This window comes from Lissotriton vulgaris, chromosome 4_1 (assembly GCF_964263255.1).
Source record: "Lissotriton vulgaris chromosome 4_1, aLisVul1.2, whole genome shotgun sequence".
NCBI lineage: Eukaryota > Metazoa > Chordata > Amphibia > Caudata > Salamandridae > Lissotriton > Lissotriton vulgaris.
In genome coordinates this window covers 1,890,769,910-1,890,784,861 of record NC_141691.1, presented here as the reverse complement: position 1 = coordinate 1,890,784,861, position 14,952 = coordinate 1,890,769,910, and the positions used below count along the sequence as shown (strand labels likewise).

The following is a 14,952-nucleotide window of genomic DNA, read 5'->3' as shown; positions in this document are numbered from 1 at the left end:
GTGCCCCCCGAAGCCCTCCCTACCCCCTCAGTGGACCCGCTCATCTGCATGTGGAACCTCATCCTTGACCTGAACAGTGACGTTTTCCTGGATCATAGCACTCTGGGTACCTGTTCATCGCACAAAACTAATCAAGCCTAGTTTGAAGTAACATATCTTGAGGCGCCGTAACTGCTGCAGATCAGGCAGGAGAGCCTTTCAAATCGCCTCATAAACTCTGGACCAGCAACGGAAATAGAACATTTTCTAGCATATGCAACAAGAATTTTAGATTCTGTTAAGGACGCAGAGGTGAGGATTATGATTTCTCCATCTTTACTACTCCCAACAGCAGCCAATGATAACACAGAAAAAACAAATATAATAACTTCATTTTTCAAGAGGCTTTGTACCACTGGTCATCCATAGTCCACCAATCATGTGTAGTCCCCATATACAAATCAGAGAGACACCATCTTAACCACCTCTTTCTTTGTGTGATTAACAGTCCAAACCTGGAGCCGAAATGGGAAAGTCCCTAAAAGGAATTGAACAACTGGACCAAGTGTCCGGATACACAAAACTTCACAAAACGCTGGCGGCCAACAGGTATCACCAGGTACTTGTGCTCTAAAATGTCTCATCCTTTATTCGGATCAGAGCCTGAAAACAAAATAGACACATGAACCCATATCCTCGAACAATGAAAAAGAGTAACGAGGGCGGATAAAACTAGACATATAAAGATCATGATACACTATATCATCATCATCAATCGTTTTCACAACAACTTACCTGTTCCAACGGGTGGCATAATCCTCGCCTCTGTGTCCGCAATTGTTAGAACTGGGGTCTTCAATCCCACCTCGGTAGCTTGGCGCGAGATAGGTAGGCACCCAAAGGCAATGTGTAAAGCAGAAGTACAGCACCCACACACACTGAGACAGGGAGGCACACGCAATAAAATGACACCACACCAGATAATTGTTTCAAACAAGACTCTTTTATCTAGACTTCTTCAATGCAGGTAAGTAACTCACTGTCAGATACTAGGCATCAACTCGGGTATTGAACATTTCTCAAACATCAGGCAAATAGTTCTGTAAATACCTCACTATTATTTAGGGGCAGGCTAAGTAATAACATTCCTCATAGGCAGGTTCATGACAGACAACATTTCATAGGACTAGTTTCATTATAAAACATTTCTTGTAAAAGGGGTTCTTTAAAGCAGCTCAACAGGGGCCTAAGTGGTGTACAAGCAACCTAAACAGGGTTTCAGGCTCACAAGCAGGTTAAAAGAACATCCCCCCAGCAAGGGGTTAATTTGGGCACAGTAACTAACCAAGGGGGGAGTCTGGTGTCTAGTTCCGGGGACTCAGCCCCCTTTCCTCCTCACCATGGGTCTTGGCAGGTTAATTGGGGCCAACAGGGCCCAGCGGCAGTCTTAGGAGGAAAAGGGCAGACGCAGGGCTGCCTCACTCTGTCCATAGGCTCCTCGGCAGCCCCGCAGCCTCCAGAGTCTCTCGCCCTCCCCCGGGGGGTGTTACCTTAGTTCTCAGTCCCTTGAGGGACCCTTGCAGCGTGGTGCGGGGGCTCGCGCAGGCTAAGCGGGTTCCTCATGACCTCTTTCAGGCCTGTGGCAAACCGGAGGGCTCGCGTTCTCCTTTGAGCCCCCTCACCGGTGGTGGAGATGGTCCCGGGCCTCCCGTTGCCTTCTCGGGCCCGGGGACCAATCTGGAGCGGCTAAAAAAGGGCGCGCCCGCAGACGCCAATGGCAGCGCGACTTGCGGGGGCGTGGCAGCCTCCTCCAATGGCTGCGCGGCATTGGCGGGGGCATGACCAATGACACGGCTGACACCCCGTCACGTGACGGTGGCCACGACAACCTCAGCGGCCCAGCGTGGCCTTGTGCAATATTGCGGCGACCCTCCCCAGGCTTCGGGGGCCGCAGCGGTGAACTCCGGCGATGGAGTAAGATCGTGGCAGCAGGTGCCCGGGCCACGGATGTGATTCACGGACCCCCAGGCGCACCCTGCAGCAGCGCCCAACAGCGAAGCAGACCAGTACGGGCCGCGGCGGTGATTGATGCGGTATAGCGCTTCTTCTCACCCCGAGCGCTTCCCAGGTCACAGCGCTTAAACACAGGTACCGGGCGGCGCGGTGATTCTCCTTTAAGCCCCCTCACCGGTGGTGGAGATGGTCCCGGGCCTCCCGTTGCCTTCTCGGGCCCGAGGACCAATCAGGAGCAGCTAAACAAGGGCGCGCCCGCAGCCGCCAATGGCAGCGCGGCTAGCGGGGGCGAAGCAGCCTCCTCCAATGGCTGAGCGGCATTGGCAGGGGCTTGACCGATGACACGGCCGACACCCCCGTCACGTGACGGTGGCCACGGCAACCTCAGTGGCCCAGCGTGGCCTTGTGCAATACCGCAGCGACCCTCCCCAGGCTTCGGGGGCCGCAGCGGTGAACTCGGCGATGGGGGAAGATCGTGGCAGCAGGTGCCCGGGCTGCGGATGTGATTCACGGGCCCCCAGGCGCACCCTGCAGCAGCGCCCAACAGCGGAGCAGACCAGTCCGGGCCGCGTTGGTGATTGATGCGGTATAGCGCTTCTTCTCACCCCGAGCGCTTCCCAGATCACAGCGCTTAAATACGGGTACCCGGCGGTGGCGGTGATGGCCAGCTAGCGCTTCTATGATGATGGCGCTTAGCAGCAGGTGCGATTTTGGGGGTCAGCGCGGCAGCCGGTGACAGAATCCAGCACTGTAGCGCTTGGAGGCCAGGGCGCTATCAAGAGGGCCCAGTCTTTACAATCAAGCGCCCACTAGGCACAGCGCTAGTAAGCGAAGGCAGCCTTTAACAGTCCAGCGCTTGGGGGGAATACAGCGCTTTAGGAGCACAGCACAGGGGGCACATCACTTAGATGGTGCAGAGCTGGTAACCTGGTTGATCCCCCAGCAGTGCTCTCAGCAGGCAGTCCAGTACTTCAGTGCAGCGCTAGATGGGCACAGCGCCTCTCTTGGGGGGATGGATGGTAGGTTCTTGAGTCATTCCTTGGGGGGGGGGAGAAGGGGGGTTGAGTTGGTGGCTTCAGAGGCAGGATGGTGCCCCTTGGCGCACTGAGGTGGTTCTCTGGGTGCCCCCTCGCTGGGCTAGATCAAGTAGGCTGGCAGAGTCCCTCATCTAACTTGGAAAAGCAGTGCCTAGGCGCAGTTAGTCCCAGTAGTGTAGGTTCCTCCCCTAGGCCCAACTGCCTAAACTCTTGCAGAGGTTCCCCCAGATCCAGTGGTGCTCCAACTGACAGGCAGGTTTCCCATTTTCCCCTTATACCCCTAGGTCAGGTGACCCTCCTCTAAAAGTGGCAAAGCGTAACCCCTCCCAGGGCTGGAAGGTTCCAGGAGCTTCCACATTCTAGACTATGGAACAAAAAGGCAGGATGGCAGTGTTACTGTATCATGATGTCCCAGCCTGCTCCCGACTACTAGTGCGTGTCTACAAAGGCCACTCCGCAGTAGCAGGGGCCTGTGGCAGCCATGTTGTTGGGAGTGAGAACCTGCACCTCAGCACTGTTTGGTAGTGGTAAGGCGCCCAGAGACCTAGGTCCAGCAAAAAGATGGTGGCAAAAAGAAGGCAAAAGGGCAAAAAAACGGGGTAAGACCACCCTAAGGCTAACCGGTCTAACAGCAATAGAATATAAAATTCCTATTGCATATGCTAGAAAATTTTCTATTCTATGGTGGGACCAGAGGCTCCAATCATGCTGGTTCAAAGCTGACTTATCACAACAGAAGTAGCATGTACAATAGGTTTATAGTAAAATGCTTTAAATACAGGAACAGGGGGCCAATCTGTTGCACATAAGATATCTTAGAACCTCAGCACAAAAGCTTTAGAGGCCATAGCCCCCCGAGCTGAATGAGCCATATTAACAGACACATCCATGCCAGGTACATCTACAACTCAATGGACCCGACGAGCCAGAGACACTGCTGATACCGGTTTAAAAGGTTTTTGAAGTGCCAAAAGCAGAGGTCCAAGTGGATCTGCCCGACTGAATAACATGCGTTCTTCATAAATTTCCAACATTTAACAGCACATACATTTTCATTATGTGGAAATGCTGGTTAAACAATAGACAAAGACATGGTCTTTGCGTGTCTCGAAATGCCTAAGGAAACACCTTGAGGAGAGAACAACCTGTCTGCTAAGTCAAGTGCCTTTGCATTGGACACCATTCGATCAGAAACCAAGCAAAGAAGCATAGTCAATTTAGCAGAGATGTGTTTAATTGAAAAACCTGCATTATTCGGCCAAGAATCAAGGAGGGACAGAACACAATTCACATCCCATAACTGAGCATACCTCTGTTTTGGAGAGTTAGCAACCCTAATGCCCTTAAGCAATTTACATACAGCAAGGTGCATACCCACGTTTGCCATCAATATGGTTGTGACCTGCTGACAAAGCTGATATGAACTTGTTTACTGACCTGTAACATAACCCTGAATCAGCACACTTAGAGAGGAAATTGTGGACATCTTTCAGCTCTGAGCCCACAGGATCCACTTCCTATTAAAGGCACCAACCCACCCACTTTTTCCATGTGGAAGAATATCGCTTGTGGATGGATGGAGCCCAAGCCTGTCGTATAAAATCGGCACCTGCCAATGAAATGCCATCGACTTGGCCATGTCTCTTGATATTTTTCATGCCATGAGAACAAATTGTCCTTGAAAGAGAAGAGTGTGCGGCAAGCCCACTGGATCTGACAGAAGAGTCTGGAAGATAAGAAGAAGAAGAAAAAGTGCTATTGGAATTTTGAGAAGGGAACCAACGCTAAGTCTTCCAGACTGGCGTCACCAGGATCAGCGTTGCGAACTGTCGTCGAACTAGGGCAGAGATCATAGGAATCATGGCAAAAGGCGGAAACATGTAGTTCATATGAGAGGCCCAGAGCTGAAGAAACTTATTTGTGGTGAGGGCTGCCCTATTCATCCTCCAGCTGTAAAAGTCCTTCAACTGACAATTCGATCTGGACACAAAAGGTACCACCTGACAAACGGTCAACTGAAGAATTTGAGGATGGAGTTGCCTGTCACTGTCATCCACAAGAAACCCGAAGTTCCAATCCGCCACAATGTTGTCTTTGTCTGGAATATATTCCGCCAGAACCGTGATATTCTGGCAATGGTGCTTAGCTGGTTTACATCTTTCTTAGCTGGCCGCCGACAAACGGTCTGGGCCCCTCCGGACTCTGCCGTGATGCCGCCTCTGGGAGTCGGGGTTCCGCAGGGCTCTGTATTGAACCCGACTCTTTTTAACATCTTTATGACCCCTTTGGCGGCGTTGGCGGAGTCTTTCGGGCCCAGATCGTATCTTATGCCGACGACACCCAGCTCCTCTTTTCATGTAAGAAGGGAGGAGACTTTGATGGAGAGAGTATCCAGGACTGCCTTGGGGCTGTTTTTAAATGGTTCCAGCTGAACAGCCTCAAGGGCAACTCTGATAAGTCTGAGGTACTCTTCTTCGGGTGTGCATCGGATCCGGACTGGCAGGCTTGGTGGCCTATTAACATGTTCCCCCCGTCCTGCCCGTCCCAATTAGCTAAGAACTTGGGGGTCAAGATGGACAAGGGTCTGACGCTGAGGTCCCAGATCCTTGGTGTGACGGGTACATGTTTCGGCCTCAAGATGCTCCAGAAGTTTCTGCCTCTTCTTTCTGAGGAACACAGGAAGCTGACTGTGCAGGCTCTGATTGGCTCAAGATTGGATTATTCCAATGTCCTCTACTTGGGCCTGCCAGAGTATCTACTGCAGCGGCTTCAAGTCATGCAGAATGCGGCCGCGAGGGCCATTTATGGCCTAAACAGGCGAGCCAGCGCTTCTGGCCTATTGCAGTCCCTCCATTGGCTGCCTGTCCGTAAACGGATTGCCTTCAAGGCGTTAACTTTGGCCTACAAAGCTCTTCATGCTGTGGGAGCTAAGTATCTCCAAAGGAGACTCGCCTTCTACCACCCGGCCCGATCTCTCAGATCAGAATCTCTGTTTCTGGCGGTGGTGCCGTGAGTTAAAAGAGCCCGTATTGGAGGCCGCTCCTTTGGATTGCTGGCGCCACAGCTGTGGAACACTCTGCCGCTGACACTCCGCGGAGCTACTAATTTACTTGCTTTCAGGAAGGGCCTTAAAACTTGGCTGTTTGCCCTTTAGGCCTTTATTTTTTTCTGTTCTGTCTTCTATTATGTTGTTTTATCACTGTGTTGTGTTATTCTGTTATAGGTCTCACTACAAAAAAAGCGCCGGGACACTCTTTTTGAGTAGCTGTGCGCTATATAAGAATAAATATAACATAACATAACAATGGCAGAAGTGCCAAAACTCCTTGGCGATGTTCGCCTGAAGGCGGGACCTGGTGCCCCCTAGTCTGTTGATGTAACAAACTGCTGACACATTGTCCCTTCCAAAGGAGGATACAGCAGTTGCTCTTTTTGGGAGAGAGGGATTTTATTGCTAAGGTTCCTGCCAGCAATACCTGGCAGTTTAGGTGTAAGCCAAGCCCTTCTGATGACTAGTGACCTCTGATATAAACTCCCCACACTTTGCTCCTCAGCCCCAATGGCTGGCCTTAGATTCAATGACGAGATCCGGAACGGCCCTAAAGATAGCTCTGCCGTTCCATGCTTCCATGTGAAGAAGCAACCATTTGAGCTCATCTTACACTTTGGAAGAAAGTTGAACATGACATTCGCAAGTAAAACCATTTTGGAGATAGTGTATTTTTAACCTCTGCAGGGCTCTGTAATGTAGCGGGCGCTAGAAAAGTAGCTGGAATGGAAGAAGTTACCAGACCCACAATCCGAGCTAAGTGTAATATGGAAGATATGCACTCGTAGGCAGATAGTCACGTAACCAGTAATATACAAAATAGGAAAATATATTGTAATGATTAGGTTCAGGTTACAGGTAGATAAGGTGGTAAATGCATAGCTCTACGAGGAGCAGCTTCTTGCTGCTTTGCCCACTCTCTCTCAGAGCATACATAAACATTCTATGACAACACACTCACACTCTGAGCAGTAGGGAACTGTTTGCCAAGGAGAGGATGCATGGCAACAAGTCAAGATACCATACATCTCCCCTCCAAAAGGAAATATTTGAAAAAAACAAAACGGGAACGACGGAAATACACATCATCATAAAAAGGGAACATACGGTGTATGAAAATAATGAATGGTCAAGCAGTCTGTAGCGAAGGGAGAGGACGACAGACGGTAAATATTTCCAGTCTGTGAAATTTATTTGTATTACAAATTAGTATACAAAGTAGCCGGACCAACAGCAGGAGGAACAGCGCCGCTCGGAGGTCAAGCATAGAATACACATTCAAATGAAACAGATTCTAGAAGCAAGAGCGGCAGGAAAGGAATGAAGAGAATTAAAGGGGAAGATTCAGGAAGAGAGAATAGAGAGGAAACGGAAAAGGATAAACGGGATATTAAAACATCTCCCTTCCCACAAAAAAATGAATCCAGTCATAACAAAGTCACTATAATGTACAGGTAATCTAGAAATCCTTCTAGGATGTAATACAGTAGGTGTAGATGAGGAGGAATCAACAACGGGAAGGGAAACATTAGCACCATCAACATGAATATTATCATTAGAATGAATCACAGAACCATGAGAACTTTTAAGAGGGTCATGGGAACTTTTTTTAGGCTCAAAAAGAATAGAATCATCTAAAAGACATGGAACAGCATTTTTCTTATAAATGTCATCTTGAAAATCAGAAATGAGCACAAGTCTGCCCTTGTTCTGCCTCCCCCTATTTTGCAACAAACAAGCACTTTGACCAACCTTTTCAATTTTACAAGGAGGAGTAAAAGAAGATTACCTTTCTTAACTCCAGAGGGTTTCCGGATAAGAACTCAAGATTCCACAGAAAAATCCTTATCATGAACATGTTTCAGATTGTCATAGTATTGTTTTTGTTTACATTGAGCCAAAGATACAGTTTTATGTAAAGAAGAATCAGGTTTGATGGCATTATCAGAAAAATGTTGTTCAAGCCAAGACAGCAGGAGTTTAGATCTACATTTCCTACCTCTCAACAACTCAAAGGGAGAAAGACCAGTGGTAGAATGAGGTGAATTGTGGTAGCCATTAATTTGATATTTGCGATATAGATTGAAATCCAAACCTGAAGAAAGAGCAGTTTGAATACCTTCTTTTAAGAAGCGATTAGCTCTTTCTACTAAACCATTGGCCGAGGTGCTAAACAAAGCCACTTATATGTGTTTGATGTCAAAATCTATAAAATAAATCTTCATAGCAGTGGAGACGAAAGGAGTGCCATTATCAGTGACTAACTCTGGGAGGGCCTTCCAGAGAAAAAACATTCCTAAGAAAGTGCAAAACAGACTGAGTGGAAGCAGATTCAACAAAAGAAAAGTAAATCCATTTGGAATAATAATCAATGAGTACTAATAAAAACATTGAAGAGGTAGGTAAAAGATTGAAGGGACCAGCAAAATCTAAAGCAACTTTCGACCAGGGGTTATCAGGTAAGGTAACTTGACAAAGAGGATTTTGTGTTGTTCTCCAATGCTTGTCAGAAACAATACACTGCGGGCACAAGTTAATAAAAGAGGAAACCTGAGTATTCATGGTAGGCCAACAATAATTCTCTCTTAAGTTTCTTGCACATGGCAGTGACACCTAAATGTCCTTCAATATGAATGAGTTTATCGCTTAAGGTGGAGGGAGGAACGAAACAACCATTTCTGATGCACAGGTCATTTTGAAGGGATAACTCAGAGGCAATGTAAGCAAAGGGTTTCAAGTCCTGAGGGACATTGCAGACCCTTAACAATGAAGTCACAAACAATTTTAAGGGTAGGATCTTGAAAGCATCAATCCATTCTTTTTTAGAAGTGACCCCATTGGAAGAAAACGAAGCAACAATGTTTGCCACAACACCCTTGAATTCTTCATCCAGATCATCTGTTGAGGGTAAAGGTAAACGGGAGAGGCAATCTGCTCTAAACTTATTACCACCTTGTGTGTATTTAATAGGAAAATTGTACTCTTGTAGCTTGGAAAGCAAGCGTACAAGACGAGCAGAAGTTTTGCCTAAAACATCACCTTGTAATAAGTAGACAAGAGGTTTGTGATCTGTGTAAATGACAAAATGACTGCCCCAGAGATAAGTCTTGAATTTATGAACGGCCCAGACACAAGCTAAAGCTTCCCTCTCTATGGTACTATATTTAGTTTCAGCGATGGACAAACTCTTGGAAGCAAAAGCAACTGTAAGCTCTTTGTTGTTAATGAGTCAACAAAAAACAGCTCCAAGACCTTTTAGACTATCATCCACCGTAATTATACATTTATGACCAGGAACAAAAAGGCTCAAGGCGGGGGCATTAACTACAAGTTTTTTGATCACAGTGAAAGCAGTCTTAATGTCGTCAGTCCAAACAAAGTTCGAGCCTTTCTTGAGAAGGGATCTCAAGGGTTGAACATAGGAGGCGTAATCAGGAACGAAACAAACATAGTATTCACAAAGACCTAAAAAGGATCTCAAGGCATCCTTATCAGGTGCGGGAGGAGCTTTAAAAATGCTATAACTTACATTACTACATTACAACATTTTGGTTTAATGCCATCAGGGGTAATGGTGTGCCCTAAGTAATCAATTTGTTCAACTAAGAACTTACACTTTTCATGTTGAACGGTAACCCCTCTGGCATTGAGAATGGAGAAAACCTTATGCAAACTTTCTAAGTGTACATCTATCGTTTCAGTGAATACAAGGATACCATCCTGAAAGGCCTGAACATGGGGAACGTCCTTGAAAAGAATGTCCTTAACTTTTTGAAATTACGAGACTGCAGAATATTTGATGGTATGCGGAATGCAAGTCAATTGTGGAGAAAAATTTGGAATGGCCAATGTTAGAAAGCATTTCCTGAATATGAGGAAGAGGGTGGCAGTCAACAATTATGTTGCGGTTCAAAGACCTCAAATCAACACAAAGGCCAAGATCACCACTCCTCTTTTTAGCAAAAACAATGGGAGAAACCGATTTGGAGGAGTTCGTTTCAGCAATAACGCCTTGCATAGTTAAAGTTTCTAAAAGTTTCTTGAGGTCGGGCCAGACATTGATGGGAACGGATCTAAATTTGTGTATAACCTATTTTGCATTTGCTTTAAGCCTAATGGTATGTTCAAATCCTCTAATGGTACCAATACTATTACTAAAAAAGAGGAAAAGCTGTTTTTAGAGAAAAGAGAAGGACATCTTCATTGAGGGAGGTGTTGTCAATCGAAAGAAGGGTAGAATCTCCTAACACAATAGGAGGCTTATGGCCAGGTTTCAAAATAATGTCTAGTTTGGCTAAATCTTTTCAACCAACCAAATCTCTACCTTTAATGGCAGCATAAATGTTGGTTTTGGTGGTTCTTCCCAAAATTTGTAAAGAAGCAATAAAGAAGCCAAGAAGATCAATGTCTTTCTTGCCAAAAGCTTTGGGAGAAATAGCTGGAGACTGAAGAGTAATGGAATGGGACCATAATGTAAATAAAGTGGCATCAACCAGTACAGTGGTTGGGGCACCTGAGTCAGCCATAATCTCTAAAGATGTACCATTAATAAAATCTTTTCAGAGAGGACGTTCTATCTCTATGGAATTCATTGGTTCATCGATGGGGAGGAGAAAATTTGAAAACCTACTGGTGCACTCAGAAATAGTGGTGTCACCAGAGGAAGTGGAGGGGATTTGCAAATCCATATTGTGGATTCTAACACTCAAGGGTGCACTTGGATCTACAATCTGATTGAAAGTGCCCTAATTTTGTACATTTGCTGCATTTCTTTCCCAAGGCAGGACAAGAGGGATAGTTACCAATATGGGTTTTAGAACCACAATAGCAAAAGCATTTGCTTCTTTACTTCTTATTAGACTTAATAGGGGAAATGGTGGGACCATCAAAATTGTCAGAGACATAGGGAGAATGTCCTTCTTGCCCTGACATGGCTTAGTAGAAATGACAGAGCGTTCGATGCTTTTGCCGATGTCAATGGCCGCTGAAAGATAAGGGTTACAACAAGTAAGAAGTCTTTCTTGCAGTTTTTTTTAAAACTGTTAAAAATGAATTGATCCTTAATACAAATATCCACAGAATTCTGAAAACACATGTAGAAGCTAAGACACGTAAGGCAGCCACGTACTCTTCAACAGACTCATCTCTGGCTTGTTTACGTTTAAAGAAACTATGTCTTTCCAAAAGGATGTTAGGCTCTTCTGAGAATTGTTTTTTAAGTCTCTCTTTGGCTTCAAGGTAGACGTTCCAATCACCATCACCAGGTGGCTGTGTAATGGGAGGTTTGTTATCAAAAAGGAATTGTGCAGCAATACCAAGATGGTTGTACAAAAGTGCATTTTTCCTTCCCGTCTTGTAATCTAAGCCATCAATACCCTTAAGGTAATTCTCAAAAATGTGAATCCACTGTTTCAAGAGAATTTGAGATTTTACCTGGCTTTTGTAGAAAAGGAGGAGGATGTAGAGCATTGTCTGAAAAAGACATTTTGGACAAAAAATGGAAAGAAAAAGGTTAAGAATAAAAATAAAATGGCTTGTAGTAATAGGAGTCAAAATCCCACAGAAATGAGAATCTGAAAAGGAAAAATCAAATCAACACAGGGGCTGGAGCAGGGCTCACACAGACAGGAAATGCAAAAGGTAAGATTAACATTTTGGTAATCATGCTTTGTGAAAGTGCCCGATGCTGCTGGAATGGAAATCCCACAGCTGAATTAATGAGGAACTGAATGAATGTACGCTGGTCGTTAAGGGGTAAAAGATGATGTAGTCGGAGCAGGGCTTTTACAGCCAAAATACCCCAAGCGCTACTGTAAAAGAAGTAATGAGTGAGGCACAGCAGACGGCACGGCTGGAGCGGATCTCCCACAGGTGAGAATGAAGAAGAGAAAAGTCTGCCAGCAGGCGGGGCGGCTGGAGCAGAGCTTCCACAGCCGAGAAGGAAGAAGAGAAAACTCTGCCAGCCGGTCTGAACGTCACAGAAGGGCTTTGCCAAGCCACGTGCAAGGTCCGGCAAGGAATCCAGGAAAACAGAGCGTTTCTACAGCGTGGCTGTGGGAACAATAAAGCGAGGAAGGCGAAGGCAGCGAGGAGTTGCTGTGGCAACCAGCAAAGCATCACAAAGAAATCACGTGCGCGGCGCGAGGAGGCCCGAGCAGCAAAAGAAAAAGTCGCGTGCAAGTGGGTGCTCGCGTGACGAAGACAGTTGTGGCCCTGGGCGAGGGCAGAGGATTGAATTAAGTTAATTATGAAAAGCACACACCTGAAGGCTTGTGGGTCCTGTCAAGAGTATCCGGCAGCATCCTGTTCGCTTTTGGAATGTAGTGGAGCACCGCAAAGTGAATAAATTAAAAGGCGGTTGCGGAGATTTTTTTATTTTATTTTGTGCCAACCCTAGTAGCGAAGGGAGGGGACGACAGCCGTCAAATGTTTCCAGTCCGTAGAATTTATTTGTATTACAAATTAGTATACAAAGTAGCAGGGCCCACAGAAGGAGGAACAGCTCCGCTTGTAGGTAAAGCATAGAATACACATTCAAAGGGAAACAGATTCTAGAAGGAAGAGCGGCAGGAAAGGAATGAAGAGAATTAGAAGGAAAGCGTCAGGAAGAGAGAAAAGAGAAAGAGAGGAAACATAAAAGGAGAAACAGGATATTACACAGTCCTATAGCAAGAGACAAATTTGTCCTCAAAGCAAGAAAACACTAAGAACTTGAGGAACTAATCACAATCTGAACACACACAAATGCCCATAAATTCGCAATGCGTATAACCCATCTTAAGCAACAATAAGCAAAAGTTTAGGCCCCACTAACATAAGCAATCACAAGTGACTATAAGTAAATATTTAGGTGCAACTCACATGCCCCATCACAATGCAGTCTTTAAGTAAATGTTTAGGTGCAGCTCACATGACCTATCACAACACAAACTTTAAGTAAATGATTAGGCATAACACACATATTTAGGCAAAACTCATATGGCTTATCACAATTAACTGTAAGTAACTGTTTAGGCACAACTCTCTTTGCCCAATACAAGACATTTTAAGTGAACATTTAGTTACAACACACAAGACACAGCACACACAATTTTAAGTAAACGTTGGGCACACCTTATATGGCATATTACTAGTAACTTAAAGTAACAGTTTAGGTACAACTCACATGCCCCATCACAGTGCAACTCAGAATAGTATAAGACATACTTCACATAGCAGCAAATTTATCACGTTAAAAATAGCAAATTCAACATAGCATTCATTACAACATTCATAGGCATCCAATCCAGAATAGCATAAAATACTTTTTTACTTCAATTTAAGAATATAATTAACAAATTCACAGATACATACTGATACCTAAAATACAAGCATTCAGCAGAACCAGATTAACATAGAATATATTCTTAAGCAGTAAATTAAGCATAGCATAAAAATTAATTAGGCAGTAAATTCAGCGTGGTAAAAATAAACATGCCCTTATGCAGCAAGTTCAACATGGAATAAGTAAACATACAGAAAACTCAACAATGCAGAACTAAAAATACATTTATTCAGAAACCTTAACATGACTAGAAGGCACAGGACTGCATACAGCAATGACACATACAATTCTTGGTGAGTAGCCTCTCACCCAAAATTACCCCGAACAACAGAAAAGCAGTCTAGAAGTTGACTCAATTAACTCAGAAAGGTGAAGCAAAAATCACTAGTCATGAATGCAGTGAACCAAAAAGGGACCCAAGGTGCACATTCTTAAGTTCTCATGTAGTACCCTTCCTTTTCTGTCACATGTAATAAACTATTCCAGTATTGGGATGCTCTAGCTTCCAGCAGCATAATATGATGTACCCAAACGATCAAAATTGTTACTGGAGGCCGTCCAAGTGTAAGTACTGCGTGGCTTTCAAACGGTCATTGTGCACCGTCCTGGCACAAGAGAGCGCAAATAGTAAGACAGTGCATGCACCAAAACATTGCGCATCTAGGGCAAATTCAAAAGATGCGCCAGGCATCTCACAAAACCTCTTGCACAACGAGTGGCAATCCAGTGTATAGAAATGCAGCTTTCAATCCAGAGGACACAATTAAAACACAATCCAAGTACCCTGATAGTACACCTAGAAGTGTCAATCACCATTGTTTCCTGTGCCCACACCAAAGCAATGCCAGCTTCAACATGTAGAAACAAGGTTTCTTTAAATAACACAGTCCAGTTTCTTAATTAATACCTGCAGGTAATCCTGATGCAAGACAATCTTTAAACAAGCTCTCAGCCAGCGGGGATCCGGCGAGCGGTGCGGTCCGGCAAGAGGGAGGTGAAGCGGGTAGAAGCGGCCCAGGGACACAGTGCGGACACGGCTCGAGGTCGGAGCGGGTCACACGGGCGGGCGGCAGCAGTCACGGCTTCACATGGCTCAGAAAGGCGGGGCACTCGGCTGGCGGCTCCAGCAGGTGTGGCAGAGTTGTTCAGGTTCCTGAACGGGCACACGGACAGCGGGAGGGGGGCGGTAACGGGCACACGGACAGCAGGAGGGGACGGGAGCACTCACCTGGACTTCTTCCGGCGGCGGTCGGCCTGGAGGAATGACCCAAAAAAATTACAAAAAAAATAAATAAACCACCGCCCAACGCCGCAATGACGTTCACAAAAGGGCAGAGAGGGAAAAAATTGCCGGAACGCCCACGTATCGCCTCGGACAATGACGGACGCCTCTCTCTTCCAATGGCTAGCCTCCATTTATGGAGCTAGCCAATGGAAGAGAGAGGCGGGACAAAGCCACATACTGTTCTCAAAAGATTTCGCCTGCGCGAACGCTGCTGCGCAGCGGACACCAGGCGAAACCTAAAAAGCAGTTCAGATCAAATAAACGA

At 45.8% G+C, this 14,952-nt stretch overlaps 1 protein-coding gene across 2 annotated transcripts in view; it reads left to right on the top strand.

Annotated features, from left to right (window-relative positions):
• Nucleotides 1-14,952, top strand: part of ASAP1 (ArfGAP with SH3 domain, ankyrin repeat and PH domain 1) — a 1,926,573-nt gene that overhangs the window by 243,850 nt on the left and 1,667,771 nt on the right. The gene's annotated exons all lie outside the window — the stretch shown is intronic.